We start from the raw sequence: 25,405 nt of genomic DNA on the forward strand, positions 1-25,405 counted from the left end.
GAAGAAATCTGTATCGACCTTCTGGTGTATTAAATGTACAAAGCTTTGAGCTGGCCTCATCTAGCTTAATTTGCCAGAATCCTGAAGATGCGTCCAATTTACTGAACTATTTTGCTCCCGCAAATTGGACATGATTTCATCTCTGGTTGGTAGTTTGAAATGTTCTCGTTTAACAGCTTTGTTTAAATCTCTGGGGTCTAGACATATTCTGAGTTGTACATTTTTCTTTTCAACAATTACTAAGGAGCTTACCCATTCAGTAGGCTCATCAACTTTCTGTATCACACCCAAGGCTTCCATGCGATTTAACTCTTGTTTCAGTTTTTCTCTCAGCGCAAATGGCACTTTTCTACAGGGGTGTATCACTGAAGAAATTTGCGTGTCTATATTTATTTTATGCTCTCCAGGCAAACAACCTAGACCTTCAAACAAGTCTCTGTATTCTGTAAACATCGATTTGCAGTCATCTTCTACTTGTGATGTCACCATAAAAACTTTCTTTAGCAAGCTTAGTTTCTCACAGTAACTTAATCCTAGAATCGGTTGCACATTTCTATCCACAATCAGTAGAGATGTTTTAAACTGTTGTCCCTTATATTTCAGTGTCACTAAGCATGTACCTTTCACAGGAATTTCCTCCCAGTGTACCCTGTAACTTTCACTTTGGCTGGATGAATTTTAGGTTTTACTCTAAAAGTCTTATAGTCTTGAAACGATATTAAATTCACCTGCGCGCCAGTATCAAGCTTAAAGGGAATGACAATCTCGCTCACAGTTAAAGGGACAATACATTCTTTCTAATCCGCACTGCAAAGTTCAATGCAATCTACAAAGAATTCCTCTGTTTGTTTAACAGCATGCACATTGGTTGTTTTCCTTTTCATTTTACAGCATTTAGCAAAGTGATTAAGTCTACCACATTTCATGCAGGTTTTACCATAAGCAGGGCACATTTTAGGATTGTGAGCATTTCCACATCTACTACACATTTCCTTATTAGACTGTGGCTTAGACTGCTTCATTCTTGAGAATGGAGGTTTGCTTAGATCTGTTTTCTGCACTACATGGACAGCAGCATCAACTTCCTTGTGTAACTTTTTGCCTTGAAATCTAGTTATTTCTGCAGATCTACACATAGTCACTGCCTTTTCTAGTGTTAGGTCTTGCTCTTTTAGCAATCTCTCTCTGAGTCCATTATCAGGTACTCCACAGACAATACGATCTCTAATCAGTGAATCCTTTAAATCACCTTACTCACAGGTTTTACTGAGTGATTGCAGCTCTGTAACATACTGATCAAATCCATCTCCAGACTTCTGATCACATGTGAAAAACTTATATCTTTCATATGTCACATTTTTCCTTGGCACAAAGTAATCTTCAAACTTTTGCATTATAGAAGATAGCACAATATTCTGCCCCTCATCAAACTGAAAACTATTATAAATGTCCAGCACATCCTCTTCTATCACATGGAGGAAAATGGATGCCTTCGTTTTGTCAGCCTCTGTATCAGCCCCACATGCAGCAAGATATATATTAAACCTTTGCTTAAATCTTTTCCAATTTTCAGACAAGTTACCAGACATCAGCATGCCGGTTGGAGGAGCTAGTTTATCCATGGTTACTCACTGTTTGAAGAGAGGAGCACACGGCAGTCTTTGCAGACACTGAGTATAGAAACTTGGGCGATCCGGCACCGGATTTATAATTAAAGATAGTACTGTAATTAAGAAGAAATACCAAAATTGGACAATAGAGTTCCCTTGTAACTCAAGGGAGAGAAGGGGCAAAAAGTGGCCCTTCCTATGTTGTGTATGGAAAATATATACACATGTATATGTTAGTCTTGTCCTGTTGGTGGTGCACCCAGAGCCAGAAAGTATGCAAACTTTAGAACATGGGGAGAAAAAAGAAGGCTCTTGTGTGGGCGCACTCTTGTAGAAAAAATTCAAAATAATATGATAATTGAGAAAAATTACTTAAAACATAACTTTTATTAGCATAGTTACAATTATATGTTTTTCCCTGAGATCTGTCCTTCAAAATGCAATATATGTAGCATCTTAATTAAAATGTTCTGGTCTCTTTAATGGTAAAGAATGTATGAAAGGGTTGTAGACATTGAATTGCTCATACCCCCATTCCCCTTGACCAGTACAGACTTGCTGTATTGATGGAACCACGGGGTGGTCGACACACAATGATATATGAGAGGTATAAGGTTATGCTCTATGGCTTATAAGAGATTAGAGTAATGATCAAAGGTCATTCCTCTAAGATGATAGACAAAATTCACTTTATACTTATGAGCGTTGAAAACACTGATGATAATAGTAAGAAGTTTTGTACATCACGGTAATGGTGCCACTGACATTAGAATAAAATCAGAAAAATAGTAGAAAGTGGTGATACTGCTGTTGGTGATATTTCCACATAAATGAGGAAGAAATCCTGCTCTACAACACCAAGTATTCCCAGGTGGTCTCCCTTCCTGGTACTGACCTGGCCCAACGTTGTTTAGCTTCCAAGATCAGACGAGATCGGGCGCTGGCAACGTGGTATGGTAGTAGAGGGTTTTATGCGAACGCCAATGAGAGTGCACCTATTTAGGAATATGGAAAATATAGGGTAGAGGTTGATAGAAAAGTATCAGATAAGAATCGTGGAAATGTGTGGATCTGCTTTTTACGTTAGACCCGATTCCAAAATTCCCACTCTCGTGGTGCAATGTACCGAGAATCGTAAATGAGAGTCCACGAAAAAATTTTTTGGTGATCTTAGAGAAATATATTAATCAAATTGACACTAGGATTAGCAGTTGAAGAAAAACTGGCTGCTGATATGTAATAAAAATATTGAGACAGATAATAACATAATCTGCAATCCTAAGTGAGCTTGATAAATACGTCGTTGCTCTAGTGATGCAATTTTGTTCTAAGGCACAGGAAGAGGCAGGAATCTGCCAAGTTATGTGCTGGTATATCAGATTATCTCCAGACTCTACACGTATGAATCAATTTCCAAATGCATTAACACATGAATCACAAGATATTTGCTATTGCCACCGGCTACAAATAAGATATTGGAGTACTAAGAACCTATACTCCTTATGATGCTGCATTAATTGCTGAGGAGGTATGAGGTAATACAGGCAGATAAGAACTTATCTAAGAAATTGATTCATACGTGTAGAGTCTGGAGATAATCTGATATACCAGCACATAACTTGGCAGATTCCTGCCTCTTCCTGTGCCTTAGAACAAAATTGCATCACTAGAGCAACGACGTATTTATCAAGCTCACTTAGGATTGCAGATTATGTTATTATCTGTCTCAATATTTTTATTACATATCAGCAGCCAGTTTTTCTTCAACTGCTAATCCTAGTGTCAATTTGATTAATATATTTCTCTAAGATCACCAAAAATTTTTTTCGTGGACTCTCATTTACGATTCTCGGTACATTGCACCACGAGAGTGGGAATTTTGGAATCGGGTCTAACGTAAAAAGCAGATCCACACATTTCCACGATTCTTATCTGATACTTTTCTATCAACCTCTACCCTATATTTTCCATATTCCTAAATAGGTGCACTCTCATTGGCGTTCGCATAAAACCCTCTACTACCATACCACGTTGCCAGCGCCCGATCTCGTCTGATCTTGGAAGCTAAACAACGTTGGGCCAGGTCAGTACCAGGAAGGGAGACCACCTGGGAATACTTGGTGTTGTAGAGCAGGATTTCTTCCTCATTTATGTGGAAATATCACCAACAGCAGTATCACCACTTTCTACTATTTTTCTGATTTTATTCTAATGTCAGTGGCACCATTACCGTGATGTACAAAACTTCTTACTATTATCATCAGTGTTTTCAACGCTCATAAGTATAAAGTGAATTTTGTCTATCATCTTAGAGGAATGACCTTTGATCATTACTCTAATCTCTTATAAGCCATAGAGCATAACCTTATACCTCTCATATATCATTGTGTGTCGACCACCCCGTGGTTCCATCAATACAGCAAGTCTGTACTGGTCAAGGGGAATGGGGGTATGACCAATTCAATGTCTACAACCCTTTCATACATTCTTTACCATTAAAGAGACCAGAACATTTTAATTAAGATGCTACATATATTGCATTTTGAAGGACAGATCTCAGGGAAAAACATATAATTGTAACTATGCTAATAAAAGTTATGTTTTAAGTAATTTTTCTCAATTATCATATTATTTTGAATTTTTTCTACAAGAGTGCGCCCACACAAGAGCCTTCTTTTTTCTCCCCATGTTCTAAAGCAGACACTGAGTATCACAGCCTTACAGAATTCTGCAAGATTCTTTCACACTCTGAGAGCACTAGCAGTCCAAGTTAAAATTCTTCTGACACCATGCTTTGTTCATATGTTTGCAAATCCAGTCATAAGGATACAGAGACATGTGAGTTCACTGCTGTGCTGTTTATTCCATCACCAACTCCAGACACACTGCACACTGGACCACCCACTTCCCAGCATCCCCCTGGTCCTAGGGACCATCACTGAAGAATCAGGCTTACACAGATTAGTAAGGGAGAGTCTACAAATATTAAGCATTCTAATACAATAACATCACATCTACCAGATAGAGGAAAGAGCAGGTGGACTGGGAGTAAAAGACTGCAATAACAGAACTGACCACCGGGCGGCCACAACAGAACCAGGATACCAGGGGTTGACCTGGGAGCACAGCACTTGACCACCTTAGAGCAGCAAGTAACTTGAAGCACTGACACCATGACTAAGCATCAACCCCTTTTTATAAGGGAAGACTGCACTGGATTGGCTGGATGCGAACTGGGATATCTATTGGTTTGGCTTGGTCTTCCTGCACAGAGGACACATGTGGAACCAGCACACAGCACTACCTCAGGCCTCAGCCTCCCAGACCCCGCACTCCAGCAACAGAACACTTGGAAACAGACACCTCCGGCTGTCATGCTCCGCTCCCCAGGACCCGGACCCCAGCACCCAGACACCCGGCAGCTGCATCGGAGGACCTCGCTGCCGCAGGTCCTATCTGCCGCAGCCACACCAGCCAGCTAACAGGAAGGCCGCAGGGACCAGAACCGGAGGTAAGACTGGATGCTGACACTTAGCCCCTACACCTCTCACTCCCTGCTACTCTTTTATCCTCTGCTTCTATCTCCCCCATCTCACTACCTGCTCCTCTCACTCTCCCATCTCACCCCCCTCTCCTCTTACTCACAGATCTCACCCCCCTGCGCCTCTCTCTCCCATCTCACCCCCTGTGCCTCTAACTCTCCCATCTCACCCCCTGCGCCTCTCACTACCCATCTCACCCCCTGCTTCTCTCACCACCCCATCTTACCCCTTGCTCTTTCCAATCCCTCATCTCACCCCCTACGCCTCTCATTCTCCCATCTCACCCCCTGCACCTCTTACTCTCAGATCTCACCCCCTGTGCCTCTCACTCCCCCATCTCAACCGCTGCTTCTCTCACCACCCCCATCTTACCCCCTGCTACTTCTACTACCCCATCTCACCCCCCTGTGCCTCTCACTCTCCCATCTCACCCCCTGCAATTCTTACTCTCAGATCTCACCTCCTTCACCTCTAACTCTCCCATCTCACCCCCTGCGCCTCTAACTCTCCCAGCTCACCCCCTGCGCCTCTAACTCTCCCAGCTCACCCCCTGCGTCTCTCACTCCCCCATCTCACCCCCTGCTTCTCTCACTAACCCCATCTCACCCCCTGTGGTTCTCACTCTCCCATCTCACCCCCTGCACCTCTTACTCTCATATCTCACCCCCTGCACCTCTTACTCTCCCATCTCACCTCCTGCTCCTGTTACTCTCAGAGCTCACCCCCCGCTCCTCTAACTCTCCCATCTCACCCCTTGCTCCTCCAACTCTCCCACCTCACCCCCTGCGCCGCTCACTCTCCCATCTCACCCCCTGCTTCTCTCACCACCCCCATCTAACCCTCTGCTCCTTCCACTCCATCTCACCCTCTGTGCCTCTCACTCTCCCATCTCACCCCCTGCTCCTCTTACACTCAGATCTCACCCCCTGCTCCTCTCACTCACCCATCTCACCCCCTGCGCCTCTCACTCCTCCATCTCACCCCCTGCTTCTCTCACCACCCCCATCTCACTCCCTGCTCCTCTTACTAACCCATGTCACCCCATGCTCCTCTCACTCTCCCATCTTACCCCGGGCACCTCTCACCCCCCTATCTCACCCCCTGCTTCTCTCACCACCCCTATCTCACCCCCTGCTCCTCTCACTCCACCATCTCTGCCCCTGCGCCTCTCATTCTCCCATCTCACCCCCTGCACCTCTTACTCTCAGATCTCACCCCCTGCGCCTCTAACTCTCCCATCTCACCCCCTGCAACTTTTACTCTCAGATCTCACCCCCTGCTCCTCTAACTTTCCCTTCTCACCCCCTGCACCTCTCGCTCCCCCATCTCATCCCCTGCTCCTCTAACTCTCCAATCTCACCCCCTGCGCCTCTCACTCCCCCATCTCACCCCTGCTCCTCTCACTAACCCATGTCACCCCATGCTCCTCTCACTCTCCCATCTCACCCTGGGCACCTCTCACTCTCCCATCTCACCCCCTGATTCTCTTATCCCCTTCTGCTCTCACTTACCCATCTCACTCCCTGCACTTCTCACTCCCCCATCCCACCACCTACTCCTCTAACTCCCCATCTCACCTCCTGCTTCTCTCACCCTCCCCCATTTCACCCACTTCTTCTCTCAACACTATCTCACCCACTGCTCCTCTCACCACCCCCATCTCATCCCCCCTGCTCCTCTCACCCCCGGTATCTCTCTCCCCTCCCCCCCATATCACCTCCTGCATCGTGAGAGCCTGGAGCACCGGGTCCCCTGCTCCTCTCATCCCCCCCATGTCACTCGCTACATCAGGGGTGGAGCCTGAAGCATCAGGTCCAAGCTGCAGTGTAAGGTTGGCAGCTGCCGCCAGCGGCCACGGACCGGCTGCTATTCAAAAGAGGGAGCCGCTATTTGAATATGATGCAATTGCGCACCAATCAAGTCTCGCGGACTGCCAGCCATGATTGGCTCACGCCAGATTTTGAAAAATGGTGCCCCTTCTTTTGATTGGCACTGCAGCCGGTCTGCGAGCTGGGATTGGCTGGTGGCTGCTGCCAACTTTACATTGCAGCCGGGAGCTGATACTTTAGCTGTTGGTGGAACTGGTTCCGCCTCCAATTAGAAGTGATGGAACGCAGATCCGCCCTTTAACCCCTGCCTGCAGCATTATCCATACACTTGGTTAATACTTGTCATCATTATCAGTGTAAACACTTCTACCAGCCCTGTTCTTGGTACAAAAGATCTGTCAGTTATCAGGTGTAATTACACATATGTACAACTCTGCATAGCCTTCCATTGCCTTGGCTAAACTTTGCCTACATGCAGAATCCCCATTACCACCCAATTACACCCGTTCACATTCAAGTGCAGATGAAACTGAGTTGCATATGACTTGGCATTGCCCATAATTGCATATTCTTGTCTCCACTGTATATGTCGTGTAAAAACACACAAGATACAATCAGCATTTAGTTCTGCATCAGCCCCAACTGTCCTGTAATGCATATGTACTCTAAATGTGTAATTGGGCTTTGGGAATGACTTATCTCATGACTTTGGAGTGAAACCAGCTCTAACTGCTGCTGGCAAACAGACTGCACAGTGGAGCCACAGTCAGACAAATGAAACAGCACCTGAGCTAAGTAGCCTTACATAGAGAGACAGAACTGGTAGCTCCAGGAAAGGAAAAACATGAGTTCAATGCCAGCCACTTAGGATAGAATTGGCGTAACTTTGCACCCATTATAGATTGGTGTATCTATAATGGGTGCAAAGTGTATTGTGCACAAAGGCCCCCTGGGTCCAGGGGTCCACACTGTACTCCCAGCACCCAAATAATTACTCTCCCCTACGTAGTGCAGCGGCGTCCAGAACTACAGATAGAAATTTCATGGAAATTGTTGTGGTGGCCATTTTCCTGGTGATTTGCACATGTGCAATAGAGATGTTTCCGGTAACAAGACATGGACACCATGTTCCCAGAGATCTGTGCATGCCAGAGAGGAGGGAGAATGCACACTGGCCATCTTCTCGCTTAAACTGCCCCTGGGTCAGGCCCGGCCCTACGCATACGCCGACTACGCGGCTGTGTAGAGCGCGGGACGCACAACTGTCGGAGGTGAGATGGAGAGCTCCGCAGGTTGTGTGCGGCGTGTGCAGCAGCTGTCTTTATTTTACACTGACAGAGGCGAGCTGAAGGCTGGCTGATTGTACACTAGGGTGGAGCTCCTCTCTGTAAGTTCTCATTGGGAGAGCTGGTCGGGTGAGGCTTCAGTCCACGGACTCTGCTGCAGCAGCAAACAGGGGTGTGTATCTCATGTCTGGGGTACCAGGAGGGTGGGAGGGTGTCTGTGATGCTGGCCGGGTCCCTCTATTCCTCTTATGTCTGACTCTCATGGCTGGGGATGCGTTGGAGTCTTTAATAAAGGATGGTGGGTTATTTATTTACTTTAAATGATGGCTGTGTTTAATTATATTGTGAAAGAGGGGTGTGTGTGTGTGAGTGTGTATGACGTGTGCTGCTACAGTATATACGGGTTATACTGTAGCTGTGTATGTGTGTGTTTATGACATACATGTGTGCTATCTAAGGCTATATATGAGTGTGCGTGGTGTGTTTGTGACACACAGGTGTAAATATACAGCTGTGTGTGTGTGTGGTTTTTTTGCGACATTTATGTGTGTTTTATATATATATATATATATATATATATATATATATATAGGTCGGCACTCCCTATAGACATTTACTAAGCTGGGTGCCTCCACTAACTCATAGACACGATACCTCCATGTGCGGCACTCCAGGCATTTAGATTGGAAAAGAGGATTCTGCAGCCGTTCGTTCTGGTGTAACATATAGAAGTGTCTCTACTGTGGTGTAACGTGTATAAGCAGCTCCTCTGTGGTGTAATGTGTATAAGCAGCTCCTCTGTGGTGTAATATGTATAAGCGTCTCTACTGTGGTGTAACGTGTATAAGCAGCTCCTCTGTGGTGTAATGTGTATAAGCAGCTCCTCTGTGGTGTAATATGTATAAGCGTCTCTACTGTGGTGTAACGTGTATAAGCAGCTCCTCTGTGGTGTAACGTGTATAAGCGTCTCTACTGTGGTGTAACGTGTATAAGCAGCTCCTCTGTGGTGTAATGTGTATAAGCGTCTCTACTGTGGTGTAACGTGTATAAGCAGCTCCTCTGTGGTGTAATGTGTATAAGCGTCTCTACTGTGGTGTAACGTGTATAAGCAGCTCCTCTGTGGTGTAATGTGTATAAGCGTCTCTACTGTGGTGTAACGTAGCATGTATAAGGGGCTTTTCTGTGGCGCAGAATGTATATTGGGCTCTACTGTGCAGTGCAATGTGAATTGATACTATTCTGTGGCCACACCCCTTCTCCATGAAGCCACGCCCCTATATATACCACTAAGCGGTGCAAAAATATATATTCGCATACCAAAAAAATTAGGCTCAGGCTGGCCCTGCCCTGGGTATAGCTTAGTCTTTAAGAGGGTGCTGGTTCCAGTGGGTGGGGTGATCCATGTCAGACCAGCTGTCCCATCTGATAGTCAGTTGGATTCTGTTAGGTATCGCCAAGAGAGAGTCTACTTTTTTCTGTTGAAGTTGTCAGCAATCCTGACATATAAACCTGACTATTGAAATCAAAGTTACATTGTGGGTGTTATCCTGAAGATGTATGTGGCACAGTAGCTAATGTCCAAGGACCCTAAAACATTGAGTGATATGTTACCATTCAGGGTTTATATTTTGTCATACGTCCTAGGGATGCTGGGGTCCCCTTCAGTACCATGGGGTATAGACGGTTCCGCAGGAGCCATGGGCACTTTAAGACTTTTCTAGAGTGTGAACTGGCTCCTCCCTCTATGCCCCTCCTCCAGACCTCAGTTTAGAAAATGTACCCAGGCAGACTGGTCGCACTCCAGTGGAGCTCTACTGAGTTTCACTGAAAAGACTTTCTGTTAGGTTTTTTATTTTCAGGGAGACTGCTGGCAACAGTCTCCCTGCTTCGTGGGACTTAGGGGGAAGAAGTAGGAACCAACTTCCTAAATAGTTTTATGGCTCTGCTTCTTGCTGACAGGACACCATTAGCTCCTGAAGGGTACTGAACACTAGCTGCGGCTATGCGCTCACTCCCACAGCACGCCGTCACCCCCCTAACAGAGCCAGAAGTCAGAATACGCGTGAGCATAATTACTGGAGTCCTGCAAGAGGGACCTCCGGTCATCGTGATGGCTCAAGGTATCACGCAGCGAGGCGGGAACGCTGCACGGACATGCTACCCATACACAGCGCACAGCAGGGTGCAGGGCGCGGGGGGCGCCCTGGGCAGCCTAAAAAACCTACTCTTACACTGGCAAAAGTAGCATATTATGCCTTGGCACAATCCTACACCCCTGCTAGTATAAATATTTCTCCTACGTCCTAAAGGATGCTGGGGACTCCAAAAGGACCATGGGGTATAGACGGGATCCGCAGGAGATATGGGCATTTTAAGACTTTAAATGGGTGTGAACTGGCTCCTCCCTCTATGCCCCTCCTCCAGACTCCAGTTAGATTCTGTGCCCAGAGGGACTGGTCACACACTGAGGAGCTCTACTGAGTTTCTCGGAAAAGACTTTATGTTAGGTTTATTATTTTCAGGGAGCACTGCTGGCAACAGGCTCCCTGCATCGTGGGACTGAGGGGAGAGAAGCAGACCTACTTCTGTGAGTTTAAAGGCTCTGCTTCTTAGGCTACTGGACACCATTAGCTCCAGAGGAGGTACCGCACAGCGGTCGCGCTGCGCGCCATTGCTCCCACACACAAGCGGCACTACAAGAGTGCAGGGCGCAGGGGGGGCGCCCTGGGCAGCAATATGCCTCATATATTAGCCTGGCAAAGAGGTATACAGTGCATAGGCACTGTATATAGACCCCCGCCAGTATAAAAATTTGAAAAGTAGCGGGACTGAAGCGCGCCGATAAGGGGGCATGGCTTAGCCCTCACAACTCTATCCAGCACCATTTTCTCCTCACAGAGACGCTGGCCCTGCCAAAACACTGATGAACAGCTCACAGTGTAAAACGGGGGGGGGGGCACAGTTGTTTAGTGCAATATATGTACAAAAATAAAGCACTATATATAATGAGCGTGTGGTAAATGAGTTGGTAAACGTTTTCTGTGTTTTCCCTGTCAGATACTGGGATCTACCCCTTATAGTCAGTGTAATGTTGGTGGGTGTTTAGTACACGTGTGTCGGCATGTCTGAGTGCTCTGCCACAAACGGCTATGGGAATCCCTCTGTCGGCACCGCCGACTCCTGATGGTACTTGATTCATGAGATTAAGTGTCAACATGTCAGTAGTTGTATGCTTTTCCAAAAGAAAAAACTATATGGGAGACACAGACGTATGTAGGTGACCCTGTCGGCACCAACTAATCTGGGTATAAATTAACATGATAATGTGATGCATTTCAAAAAGCTATACCTTTATATGTATATGTATATATATATATTATATATATGTATATATATATATATATATATATGGTACGGTTGCATTGATCTGTGGCTCGAGCACAGACGTAGTAATATTTGTGGGGGCGTAATATTAATAATATATATATATTTCCCTCAGACCCCTCGGGGTCGCAAAAATGTTATTTTGCCCAGTTACTACTCCCTGTTGTCGACACGAATACTATGTCTTATGTCGACCATAATGTTTCCTGCTTAGATCCACACATCGGCATTCAGTACATGTTTCATAAACATTAAGAACGCATTAATGTCACTAGGGACCCTGCTGTTCCTGACAAAAAAAAATATATATATATGAGATATGTATATATAGATATATGTGTGTATATGTGTATTTAAATGTGTATATTTAAAATTTTTATAATGAATGCTGAAGTAAACTTTTCCTTCTCATGTGCTGGTCGCTCTGTTGAATAACTCTAGCTCAGCTGTGACAAGATGGTTTCAAATCATCACGAGGAGTCCGAGTGTTTATTCTTTTCCCGCCGTGGATAGAATAAAGTGAGAGTCAACCCCTGTTCTGCACGGGGCTCTGTCACAAAGGATCGTTTACAGGAAGCTAAGTGATATTTTAATTATATTCTTTGATTATACTTGCATTGCATGCGCAGGGGGGAGTGCTTGTATTCAGAAATGGTCGGTTACTTTGTCATCCGATATAATTACCCTAGGGAGAGATGTGATACTCCTAAAGTTGGGTCATATATAGAACATTGCAACATACTGCCGTGCGACTACAAAGGATGGGACTCTTGGGTGCGCGGGCCACTTCCATGGCGGTCTCGGCTAGGAGGGCGTTGTGGATTCACCAAAGGGATGCAAATGCTGACTCCGAAAAGAAGTGGAGTTTCTTCCCCATGAAGGTGAAGCCTGGTTTGGTGATGGCCTTGTTAATATGCTCTCGGCAGGTGCCACGGGTAAGTCTTCCTTCTTGCCCTATGTTCCCTCACAACGGTTGGTGACACATTGTTGTAGGATGCAGTCATTTTGACCGAATAGATAAGGATTCCCCTTTCTTTGCAGGTAAAGGAAGGTAAAAAAGGTAAGAGGTCAGCTGCCTTTTCAGGTTCACAGGAGCAGAAATCATCCATTGTTTTCTGCCACGTCCACCGCGGGACGTTGGGTCTATCTTGCGGGGGCCCACACCGGTGGGACCACGTCTACAACTCTTCAGTCAGTACTGGAAATGACATGGACCAGTGAGTTAAGGATAGAGTCCCTATGGGGACATACGGGAGTTCCAGACGTTCCCCTCACCGATTTTTTCAAATCAACCTTACCGATCCTCCTCATGACAGGGAGGTAGTATGTGACGCAATACAAGAGTTGTGTCTGGATCAGGTCATTGTCCTGCTGTTACGGTCATAAAAAAAAAAAAAAGAGAGAAGAAGGTGTTGTTCAAGCTTTTTCGTGCTCCCGAGGCCAGACGGCTCGGTCAGACAAATCCCAATATTCCTACTTAAATTCCATGAGGGAATCTCTGATGGCAGGGTTCTCCACTCTGAAAGTGGAGTAAGGAGGTCTAATTACGGTTTCTTCCGCATTAGGCTTATCTGAGGTTTGTGATTCAGGATTGTTGTTACCATTTCACCAGGGTGATGGCGGTATGATGGGTTTCCTTAATTATTCTGTACTGGATCGCTCTCCGAATTACGGAGAGATCAAGAAGCCAAATGGTGTAAAACGTTGTTTTCTCCTTGACAGTTCTTCAACAACAGGACTTGCCAGAATCCCTGTTGGTCCCAACGACGCGGTGATCGGCTTGGGCAATATTATTAGATGCAGTACTGAGGAGAGTTTATTTGCTTCTAAAAAAATAAAAAAAATAAGGGAAGCTCTGAGAACTCAGAGTCTGGCGGACCTGCAACGGTGTCAATCCGTCAATACATTCAGTTGCTGAAAAAGATGGCTGCGGCCTGCGAGGCCATTCAGTGGGTAGGTTGCAGGCCTGAGTGTTTAGCGGGACCAGTTGGACAAGTGGTTTCAAGACCAGTATCTCGCTCCTGTGGTAGCGGCGCAATTCTCACCGAGGACAAGTGTCATGGTAGGATACTTGTCGCCTCATTAACGGTCTAGAGTTAAGGGCCGTTTATAACAGTTTTCTACAGACAAAAATCGGAGAAGAAATGGCAGTAGCCAGAAAGATTGTCCTGGTTCCCTTGTCACAACAAGGAGAAGGGTTTTATTCAAGCCTCTTTGTAGTTCCGAAGCCGGACGGCTCGGTCAGACCAATTCTAAACCTGAAATCTCTGAATCTCTACCTGCAAAGGTTCAAGTTCAAGATGGAGTATCTGAGGGCAGTGATTTCCAGTCTGGAGGAAGGGGAGTTCATGGTGTCAGTGGACATAAAGGATGCTTACTTACATGTTCCCATCTATCCTCCTCATCAAGCTTATCTGAGATTCGCGATACAGGAGTGTTATTACCAATTTCAGACGTTGCCGTTTGGACTCTCCACAGCACCGAGGGTGTTCACCAAGGTGATGGCAGAGATGATGGTCCTCCTTCAACAGAAAGGAGTCAATATAACTACTTACCTGGACGATCTCCTGATAAAAGCGAGGTCCAGGGAAAAGTTGGTGCAGAACATTGCACTCTCCCTGACAGTATTTCAACAACACGGTTGGATCATAAATTTTCCTAAGTCACAGTTGGAACCGATGACAAGATTATCCTTTCTCGGGATGATACTGGACACAGAAGTACAGAGGGTATTTCTTCCAGTGGACAAGGCTCTGGAAATCCAGAGAATGGTCAAACAAATTCTGAAACCAACAAGAGTGTCGATTCATCAATGCATTTGGTTGTTGGGAAAGATGGTAGCGGCCTACAAGGCCATACAGTTTGGCCGGTTCCATGCCAGAGTATTCCAGTGGGACCTGTTGGACAAGTGGTCCGGATCCCACCTACACATGCGCCGGAAGATAATCCTATCATCCAAAGCCAGAATTTTGTTCCTGTGGTGGCTACACAGTTCTCACCTACTAGAGGGACGCAGGTTCGGGATTCAGGACTGGGTCCTAGTAACCACGGATGCAAGTCTCCGAGGCTGGGGTGCAGTCACGCAGGGAGAAAGCTTCCAAGGAAGATGGTCAAGTCAGGAAACCTGTCTTCACATAAACGTTCTGGAGTTGAGAGCCATTTACAACGGCCTTCTACAAGCAGGGCATCTTCTTCAAGATCAACCCGTACAGATCCAGTCGGATAATGGGGGTCATTTGCTCGTTGCCGATTTTCGCTATGCTGCGATTTGTTGCAAAATGCGCATGCGCAAGGCACGCAGGGCGCATGCGCTTAGTTATTTAACTAAAAACTTAGTAGATTTGCTGTGGATTCTGCAGCGCTTTTCAGTCGCTCTGCTGATCGGTGAGTGATTGACAGGAAAGGGGCGTTTCTGGGTGGTAACTGAGCATTTTCCGGGAGTGTGCTAAAAAACGCAGGCGTGTCAGGGAAAAACGCGGGAGTGTCTGGAGAAACGGTGGATTGGCTGGTTGAACGCAGGGCGTGTTTGTGACGTCAAACCGGGAACTAAACGGACTGAGCTGATCGCAATCTGTGAGTAGGTCTGGAACTACTCAGAAACTGCAAAGAATTATTTATTAGCAGTTCTGCTAATCTTTCGTTCGCTATTCTGCTAAGCTAAGATATACTGCCAGAGGGCGGCGGCCTAGCGTGTGCAATGCTGCTAAAAGCAGCTAGCTAGCGAACAACTCGGAATGAGGGCCTATGTAACAGCAGTCGCGTACATAAACCGTCAGGGCGGAACGAAAAGCAGAGCGGCGATTGCAGAGGTGACAAAGATCCTCCTCTGGGCAGAAAGACATGCAAGAGCTCTATCGGCAATTTTCATTCCGGGAGTGGACAACTGGGAAGCAGACTTCCTCAGCAGACACAATCTCCATCCAGGAGAATGGGGCCTCCACCAAGAAGTCTTTGCAGAGGTGACAGGTCTTTGGGGAGTTCCTCAAGTAGACATGATGGCATCTCGTCTCAACAAGAAGCTTCAGAGATATTGTTCCTGGTCGAGAGACCCTCAAGCAATAGCAGTGGATGCACTGGTGACCCAGTGGGTGTTTTGGTCGGTGTATGTCTTCCTCCACTTCCACTAATACCAAAAGTGCACAAGATCGTGAGAAGAACAAGGGTTTGAGCGATCCTCATTGTCCCAGACTGGCCAAGGAGAACTTGGTATCCAGATCTTCAGGAGTTGCTAATAGAAGATCCTCGGCCTCTTCCTCTTCGCGAGGACCTGCTGCACCAGGGGCCGTGCGTGTATCAATACTTACCGTGACTACGTTCGATGGCATGGCTGTTGTGCGCCGGATCCTAGCCCGAAAGGGTATTCCAAAAGAAGTCATTCCCACTCTGATTCAGGCCAGGAAAGGAGTAACGTCTAAACATTACCACCGTGTTTGGAGAAAATATGTGTCTTGGTGTGAATCCAAGAAGGCTCCTACGGAAGAGTTTCAGTTAGGACGTATTCTCCATTTTCTGCAGGCAGGTGTGGATGCGGGCCTAAGATTGCGTTCAATCAAGGTCCAGATTTCGGCCTTGTCCATTTTCTTTCAGAAACAATTGGCCTCCCTTCCAGAAGTTCAGACGTTCGTGAAAGGGGTTCTGCACATCCAACCTCCACTTGTGCCTCCGGTGGCACCATGGGATATTAACGTGGTGTTGCAGTTCCTTCAATCGGATTGGTTTGAACCTCTACAGGAGATGGAGTGGAAGTTTCTCACTTGGAAAGTGGTCATGCTGTTGGCCTTGGCATCCGCAAGGAGGGTGTCTGAGTTAGGGGCCTTGTCTCACAAGAGTCCTTACTTGATCTTCCATGAAGATAGGGCTGAGTTGAGAACTCGTCAGCAATTTCTTCCGAAGGTGGTTTCTTCTTTCCATATAAACCAACCTATAGTGGTGCCAGTGGCTACTGACACCTTCGCTGCATCAAAGTCTCTGGATGTGGTCAGAGCTTTGAAAATTTATATCGCAAGAACAGCTCGGATACGGAAAAGAGTGGCTCTGTTTGTCCTGTATGCTCCCAACAAGATTGGGTGTCTTGCTTCTAAGCAGACCATTGTGCGTTGGATCAAAGGTACGATTCAGCACGCTCATTCCATGGCAGGATTGCAGATGCCGAATTCGGTGAATGCCCATTCTACTAGAAAGGTGGGCTCAACCTGGGCGGCTGCCCGGGGGGTCTCGGCGTTACAACTTTGCTGAGCAGCTACTTGGTCAGGGGCAAACACGTTTGCTAAGTTTTACAAGTTTGACACCTTGGCCGATGAGGACCTCAAGTTTGATCAATTGGTGCTACAGGGTCATCTGCACTCTCCCGCCCGTACTGGAGCTTTGGTATAACCCCATGGTACTGAAGTGGACCCCAGCATCCTCTAGGACGTATGAGAAAACAGGATTTTAATACCTACCGGTAAATCCTTTTCTCCTAGTCCGTAGAGGATGCTGGGCACCCAACCCAGTGCGTACTTTACCTGCAGTTGTTATTTTGTTAAAAAAAATTTCAGCATGGTTGCTGTACTGTTCATGCCCGTTGGCATGTGTTTTGTTGAATGCCTTGTGTGCGGCATGGTTGAAGTGTGAGCTGGTATGAATCTCACCGTTAACTTAAAAGTAAATCCTTTCCTCGAAATGTCCGTCTCCCTGGGCACAGTTCCTATACTGAGGTCTGGAGGAGGGGCATAGAAGGAGGAGCCAGTTCAGACTCTAGAAAAGTCTTTAAAGTGCCCATGGTTCCTGCGGAATCGTCTATACCCCATGGTACTGAAGTGGACCCCAGCATCCTCTACGGACTAGGAGAAAAGGATTTACCGGTAGGTATTAAAATCCTGTTTTCTCTGCAGCACATGAATGATGAACACAGGATGCTGACATAAAGGGGCAGCAGACAGCTGGTTCTTGCCTGTAAAACTGGCAGATCTTTGTCATATCATTATATTTTAGAAGCAGAGATGGACTGAGGCTCTTAGACATCCCTGGCACCCCACTGTGCCGCGACAAGGGGACATAGGCATGACTCAAGGGGGCATGCCAAGAGTCATGGGAGCCTGGCCACGCAACACATCCCTGTCTCTTTGTATGTCAGGTGGTCGAGCAGAGCATTGGGAGGAGGAGCTGTTCAGCCAGCCCCGGGCTCTGTGTGACATAAGGCTGGACCGGCCCACCAAGCTATCGGCCCTTCTGGCATTTGCCAGAAGTGCCAGATGGCCATACTGGCCCTGGTGTGCAGTGGCATGGAATAGAATATTTTTGGGGGGCACTGCTCAACAAAACAGGGCTCTGTAATACAAGGTTTCTAGCAATTACATGATGATCATTGTTTGGTATTATGTATAGGTGTGGTATACGTGGCTGGCGGCTGGGATCCCGGCAGTCAGCATGCCAATGCCGGACGCCAAAATGCCTGTGGGGGGGCAAGTGCAACGAAGCCCCTTGTTCTGTTCCCACTCTATGGGTGTCGTGGACATACACGAGTGGGAATAGCCCTTGTTAGTCGGGATTCAGGCTGTCGACATTGTGCGTGTTCGGGATCCTAGCACCGGTATGCTGACCGCCGGGATCCCGGACGCCGGGGATGTATCCCTTATATATGACTGTCAACCCTCAATGTTATATATTGACCACCAGGGGCGGATCCAGAAGAAAATGAAAGGAGGGCACCATGATAGGGGAACGGTAATAGTTATATTTACATGCACCTAAGGCACGCGTGCTCCCAGATAAGGGGTGTGGTATCACAGAGGCCGTGGCCTCACAGAATACACCATCAGGTAATGATTGGCTGTAGGAGCGCATCCTGGTTTATTGCCAATGTTTCACCCTGATGAAAAGGCTGATTGGGATTTGAAATGTTGGTCACCAGTTCCATTAGTTATGGGAGCCTGGAAGGCACCCCAGCACAATATAATTATTATAGCTTTTAGTTGGTGGTGGCAGGTGCAGCATACCTTGTTTTGGGCACTGCACTGAGTCTCAGACTGCAGGACACGAACTGCCCATCTTTGATTAGCACAAGCAGCCAGCTGGATCTCCAACAAGCAGCATAAGACATCTGCAGGATTGCCCTGTCACAATCACATGGGCCACCTTCTCAAAGCTGAGGCTGAGTTTCACTGCACCTAGCATGGTGGTAAAGGAAGGAGGAAGCACTGGGAAACTGTGCGGTGCAGTGAGGGCTAATGAAGCCTTCTGCACCGTCATAAGTAACAGTCTTACTCGATGCTGGCATTTCAACCCCGCGCCTGGGCTGGACTCTGGCCGGCTGGCAGTGGGGGAGGTAGGTTGCGGTGTGAGCAGGGGGAGACTGGAGCTGTAGCTCCAGCCTCCCCATTGGTTACCACATGGACTTGCTGTTAGAGCCGCGGCGGGTCCTAGTGCCTTCCGCGGCTTATCAAATATGACTGACGGAAATAGCAGTAGTGCTGCTGCTGTTCTCCTTTTGAAAAAAAAGTCAGAAACGACAGGGGGGGGCACGGGCCCGAGTGCCCCCTTCCTGGATCCGCCTATGTTGACCACTGTATAGTACTATTCTAAGGGTTACAATTTTAACTAACCCATTTAATTCTGAAATATATCAAAAATATAACGTGCTGTACGAGCAACCAGTGTGTCAGGAAATTAAAATAAATCATTAGTGTGATGAATGCTACTTATGAGTAATGTCCAAGGGATGTTGTCTTTTACTGAGTTGACCAGCTGCTAGATTTATATGGACAATAATATTACAAACCAATGCATGTTATGTATTTAATATTATTGCCGCTTGCAATCAGTGGTTGAAACCACTAAATATGCAGCAACATAACCGGATTAAGAGGGGCATGGGGGCGAGTGCCATGGGTCCCACTTTCAGCCCAAAGCCAGAGCACACAGTCATATTGAGGGAAGACCAAACAAAGAGTAGAGGTGGTCTGGATGATGAGTGAAGTTGGCAGCCCGCTACGCCCATCCTTTTTCCAACTCTGTACTGTTCCCAGCACTGTCCCGCTGTATCCAAGAATTTCCTGTCTCTGCCACGCACAGCTCAGTTCTGTCCACACAAACAGTAGAGCTAGAGCTAGATCACATAGAAAACTGAATACTCCAGTAAGGTATGGGCAAGGTGGGCTTTTAGGGTATGGACCGAACATGGGCGCCATCTTGAATTGGCTATCTTGAATCCAAGTCAGTTTTTTCAAATGGAAAGGGGGTCGTGTAACATGTTAAACAACATCAGAAGTTGCTGAAAATGTTATTGCTGCCTTTGACAAAAGAGGAGACAATTGAGGTAATTTTGATGTCTGAAGAACGAAGTTTCCATGTTATAGCTGCAGATTTTAACAGCCGGCACCCAGAAAGTCCTCCAATTTCACATAACACTGTCAGGTGCCTACTTTCCAAATTCAGAGAAACTGGGACTGTGGCTGACAAGTCACGGAGTGGTTGTCCAAAAAGTGCTACTGACAAGGCAATCTAAACAATGGTTTTGACATCCTTCATGAAGAGCCCACAATGCAGCACACTACATTTGTCAGCAGAATGTAGAACCAGCCAGTCATCGATCGTACGAATCCTTAATGCCCATCGATGGCATCCATTCAAGATCCAGCTATGTGAAATTGGAGGTCTTTTTGGGTGCTGGTTGCTAAAATCTGCAGCTGTGACACGGAAACGTAATTTTCCAGACATCAAAATGACCTCAATTCTATACTCTTTTGACAAAGGAATCTTCAGTTACCTCCAACAAAAAAAGTGTTGTAACTTTTGAACCATAACTGCTATTTCAAATTTGTTTGCAGCAATGCACTTTTCAGCAAATTCTGATGTTGTTTGACATGTTACACAACCTTTCCATTTGAAAAATGTGACTTAGATTCAAGATGGCCGATTTCAAGATGGCGCCCATGTTTGATACATACCCTAAAAGATAGTGCCCCTTGTCCATACCTTACTGCAATATTCAGTTTTCCCATTTCCTGCACAGTTTTTGAAACAAAAGGGTGTACTGCGACTTTTGAATCAGTGTGTGTGTGTGTGTGTGTGTGTGTGTGTGTGTGTGTGTGTATATATATATATATATACTGTGTATGTATATATATATATATATATATATATTGTAACAAGCGACCTGCCACCAGACGCTGACACAGTTGTATGAAAGAAATACAGTCCGTTTACTTCTACAGCATAGTAAGCAGACTTTTCACAACAAGTTCACAAACAGCATGTACACAGGTGGTCATTCCGAGTTGATCGCAGCCAGCAACTTTTTGCTGCTGCTGCGATCAATAGTCCATGCCTATGTGGGAGTGTATTTTAGCTTAGCAGGGCTGCAATCGCTTGTGCAGCCCTGCTAAGCTAAAAAAAATTCAAGCAAAACTAGACTAGGCCTGGACATACTTACCCTGTGCGATGGATCCAGCGATGATAGGCCAGGCTTTGACGTCACTCCTCCGCCCTCCGTTCTGCTGGACACGCCTGCGTTATTCTCACCACTCCCCAAAAACGGCTCCAAATGGTCCGGATCCGCCCAGCCACGCCTCCTGTCAATCTTCTTTGCGGTCCGTCCTGAGACCACTTTCGCCGGGCAACGTCGCGCACAGCGGCTGCCGCACATGCGCATTCCACACTCGTTCGCACCACAGCAAAAAAACGCTGCGTGCGAACTGGGCGGAATGACCCCCACAGTTTCAGGCTCCCTGTCTCTAACCCACTGGCCCGACCTCTATCACCTGGCCACTTGTTGGCATCAGGAGCCCTGAGCCCTTGCCCTAACGAGGTTTATAAAAGTGTGGCACAAGTGTGCCTGATTGCTGGGAGCGCTTGCTCCAATACCTGAACTGGACCTGCATGGATGGGATCTCATGTATGAAATTGCCATGTATTTCTGTGTATCAACAGCAATACAATAACATAATTTCCAACTGCCAGATAATCTTTGACACAACATTAAAGAGACAACCTGCTGTATCCCAACACCTCCCTGGGCTTCTTCTTGGTCCAGCACTAAAACCAGGTCGCCTTAGCTCGGGGCACCCGAACTGTTGTGCCCTGTCCTGCAAACATCAGGGGTGGCATCCGGACTGGACTGGCACATATCCTTCCCCAAAGCTTCGAGCCCACGGATGAAGCTGAGTCCTTCTTTGGTGCACATACCTGCTCGCCAATCTCAGCAGGCGTACCCCTTTTTGCGTCGTTTTCTCTCCCGAGTCCTCCTCCCCCCTCTAGCTTCACCCCACAGGGCTCTGCACCTTTTGAGTAGAGGAACCTCCTTGAAAGGGCATCCGCGTTGCCCTTTAATCCTCCTGCTGTGTGCTGGACCTTGAAGTGGTACGGCTGGAGGGTAAGGAACCACTGTGTTACCCGGGCGTTGGTCTCCTTAGTTAGGCACATCCATTGCAGCAGAGCGTGATCGGTGATTAAGGTGAACTCCCGTTCCAGAAGATAGTACCTCAGCGTTTCTACTGCCCACTTGATAGCCAGGCATTCCTACTCTACCGTGGCATATTGCTATTCCCTAGTTTCTTGCTGAGGTAGATGACTGGTTTCTCTTCCCCACCTACCTCCTGAGACAAGACTGCTCTGAGACCTGTTCCTGAAGCATCCGTCTGCAGGCTGAACCTTTTACCGAAGTCCGGGGCTATCAACATTGGTGCTTTACACAGGGCACTTTTTAACTCCTTCCAGGCCTCATGTACCTGGAACGTCCACACAAGCTTGTCCGGACTTTGCTTTTTCAAGCAATTAGTGATCGGAGCTGCTCTGGTGGCAAAGTTCGGGACAAACTTGCGGTAATATCCCACTAGGCCCAAGAAGGCCCTGAGATTGATTTTCCTCTCAGGCCTTGGCCAGGCAGCAACCGCCTCCACTTTATTGACCTGAGGTTTGATTTGGCCCCAGCCCACCACATACCCCAAGTACTTAGCCTCCGACATACCTATAGCACACTTCTCTGGGTTGACCGTGAGGCCGTGGAAGCGCAGAGACTTTAATACAGCTTCCACTTTGGCCAGATGAGACTCCCAGTCGTCGCTGAAGATAACAATGTCATCTAGGTACGCCGCTGCGTACTTCCGGTGGGGCTGGAGGAGCTTATTCATAGCCCACTGGAACATGGCCAGGGCCCCGTGAAGACCACAAGGCAAGACTCGATACTGAAACAGGCCATCTGGGGTGGAAAAATCCGTTTTCACCTTGGTAGCCTCGGTGAAGGGAATCTGCCAATAGTCTTTAGTAAGGTCAAGAGTGGTCAAGTATTGGCTTTGGGCCAGTTGCTCAATCATCTCATCAACGCGTGGCATGAGATAGGCATCAAATTTAGTGACAATGCCGTTTTATATGCAGGAATGAAAAGCTATACCTTCTATACACTCTAAACACACTTTAAACATTTAGCAGCTGCGGCCGCTATACTTGGTACACACGCTACGTACTTTTTACGCTATTAGCGTACAGAGTCCAGTACGATGTACGGACTCTGTGTACAAATGCCGCGCTGACGGTACAATGCACCCGCAGCGCATACACACCCAATGAATACGCTTTAAACCTTATACAGCAATGCAATGCGTTACTAATACACTTTTAAACCTTAGCTGGGAAAGGAATACACAACACCGATTTGTAGTTAAATCACTGGGCTCCGACACCACAGCGTAATATTGCTGAAAGGGGGTTACAATATATACAATACTATATAAGACAATATAACAGAATAATGGCTACATTCAGGGTTGGACTGGCCCACAGTGGTACAGGGGAAACCACTGGTGGGCCCCGCTGCCTGGGGGCCCCCTCCTCCTCCTCTAGTGATTAGGTTCCAGACTGTGCACTTGAATTATACATTATACATATGTTACCTTATACTGCACAGGACTAAGATGTATTATCTACAGTGCATTGCCAATGGTACATACGTGAGTGGACAAGCTTGCGCAACTCGGCCGGTCCCTGGTCATCTGATAACTTTGTGAGTCTTGTGGCAGACCAGGCCTGCAGCAGCTCTCTTTATACAATTCTTCCAAAAAGCAATACAATAGATATAGTAATCTCTTTGTCCATTGGACACAGGAATGCACATTTACAGTACAGGAGAGGTCATAGGTCTGTTTGAATAGGTGGGCGATGTCTATTTTCACTGCTCTTGTGGGTGGTCTCCTCTGGATTCCCGCCGCATACATAATGTACAGTAAATACAGTTTATATCTATATTCTGCTCCTGCACATAACTATCCGCAGGAACATGCGATCTTCCTCAAACCAACACCGGAATGTTTCCCTTAAAATACCCTACAGCTGGATACCAAACACCACCTTGTAACCTTGTTCTGTCCCCTCCTATCCTGTAAAGGTGAATCCCTTTGTTCTGTTACCATTTAAACTGATGTTAATTTCTGATGTGGTGCAAGGAGACTATGTGTACATTGTGCACTATTTGGATTAAATATGTAATGTATTTTGATAGCCTTCCATGCGTTCACAAACTCTACCGTAAATACTCATACCACGCGCTAATGCGCAGGACCGCGGGTGCGACCATATGCAAATTGCGAATATGCGCATGCACAGCAGAGCAAGTACGCGCATGGAGGCCATCTATGTGTAGTTTGTACATGATGTGTGTACTGCAATATTTTTCGACTTTGACAGTCCACCCTTTAGCAGTCACCAATAACTGCCACTTTCTAATCAATAAAAACAGAAAAATATCTAGACAATATCTACAGAAGCTTGGAGTTGTCAGAGGAGAGTTGTAGGTGGGAAATGTATGACCTAGTGGGATAGTAAAAGTATGTATGTATGAATCCATGTCTGAGGGGCATGTATCATCGTGCCGTATATGTTCTACATAAGCTTCGAGGTATTGCAAAGTATACATTAAATCCTTCTCATCCCATATTAAGGGTCTGTAAATGGGCCAACAAACACCACCAAGCTCTTTTCGGCTTCTTGTTCCAACAAATGGGGTGCACATTTAGTTGATGATACATGGAGGGGGAAACATAAGTGAGTGCTAGTATATGTGGATATCACCTGTCGACTATGTGTGCTATTAACTGAAGGTTGCAGAGATGAAGATAAGACATATAAATAAAATACATTCACATAAACATTTTGGGTAGGGCTGATGTCTTTTTTTCGGATGGATGTATCTGGGCAGAGGGGGAGACAAAAGAAAAACAGGTGAACGAAACAGGCCATGAAATTCATTTGCAATCCTTATCATATCACTGTCTCTATGGATGGGTTGTAAATTAAATCTGCTGCTATAACAATGCCCTCGCTCCCTAGACTCATCAACTTTGTGCCGTGCTTGCGCCGCGTCAGAATTCGAACACACCTAAATATCAAGCCAATAATTATGACGAGTCCCAGGATACAAAGGAGAAACTTCCCTACACTCATAATAACATTTTGAGCCCACTCTCCTAATCCTGAGAACCAATTGCGTGGGTTCAACCATGAGACCCAGTCGGTCAGCTCATTACCCACAGCCGTCAGGGTAAGGTTGTGACTCCTCCGGAACTCCCACTTCAACTGCAAGATATCGTCCATCTTTTGATTGATAATCTTGGTTGGGTCATCAGTGCTGTTTGTAATATACGTACAGCACTTCACACCATATTGAGTTGCCAAAGTGACACAGTACCCACCCGTCACGGCTGTGATATAATTAAGGACCATCCTGTGCTGGATCAGTTCCTTCTTGTAAGCTTGTAACTCCCTTCCGTATACCTGAAGGTGTC

General features: G+C 46.6%; 1 protein-coding gene and 2 non-coding genes across 7 annotated transcripts in view; 2 read left to right on the forward strand and 1 right to left on the reverse strand.

Moving 5' to 3' along the window:
• The window catches only part of LOC134900336 (stimulated by retinoic acid gene 6 protein-like), a 200,353-nt gene that overhangs the window by 144,227 nt on the left and 30,721 nt on the right, over positions 1–25,405 (forward strand). The gene's annotated exons all lie outside the window — the stretch shown is intronic.
• LOC134934580 (5S ribosomal RNA) lies at positions 2,457–2,575 on the reverse strand. Its single transcript, XR_010179786.1, has one exon. It is a non-coding gene; the product is annotated as a 5S ribosomal RNA (ribosomal RNA).
• LOC134934626 (5S ribosomal RNA) lies at positions 3,624–3,742 on the forward strand. Its single transcript, XR_010179787.1, has one exon. It is a non-coding gene; the product is annotated as a 5S ribosomal RNA (ribosomal RNA).

This window comes from Pseudophryne corroboree, chromosome 1 (assembly GCF_028390025.1).
Source record: "Pseudophryne corroboree isolate aPseCor3 chromosome 1, aPseCor3.hap2, whole genome shotgun sequence".
NCBI classification, from domain to species: Eukaryota; Metazoa; Chordata; class Amphibia; order Anura; family Myobatrachidae; genus Pseudophryne; species Pseudophryne corroboree.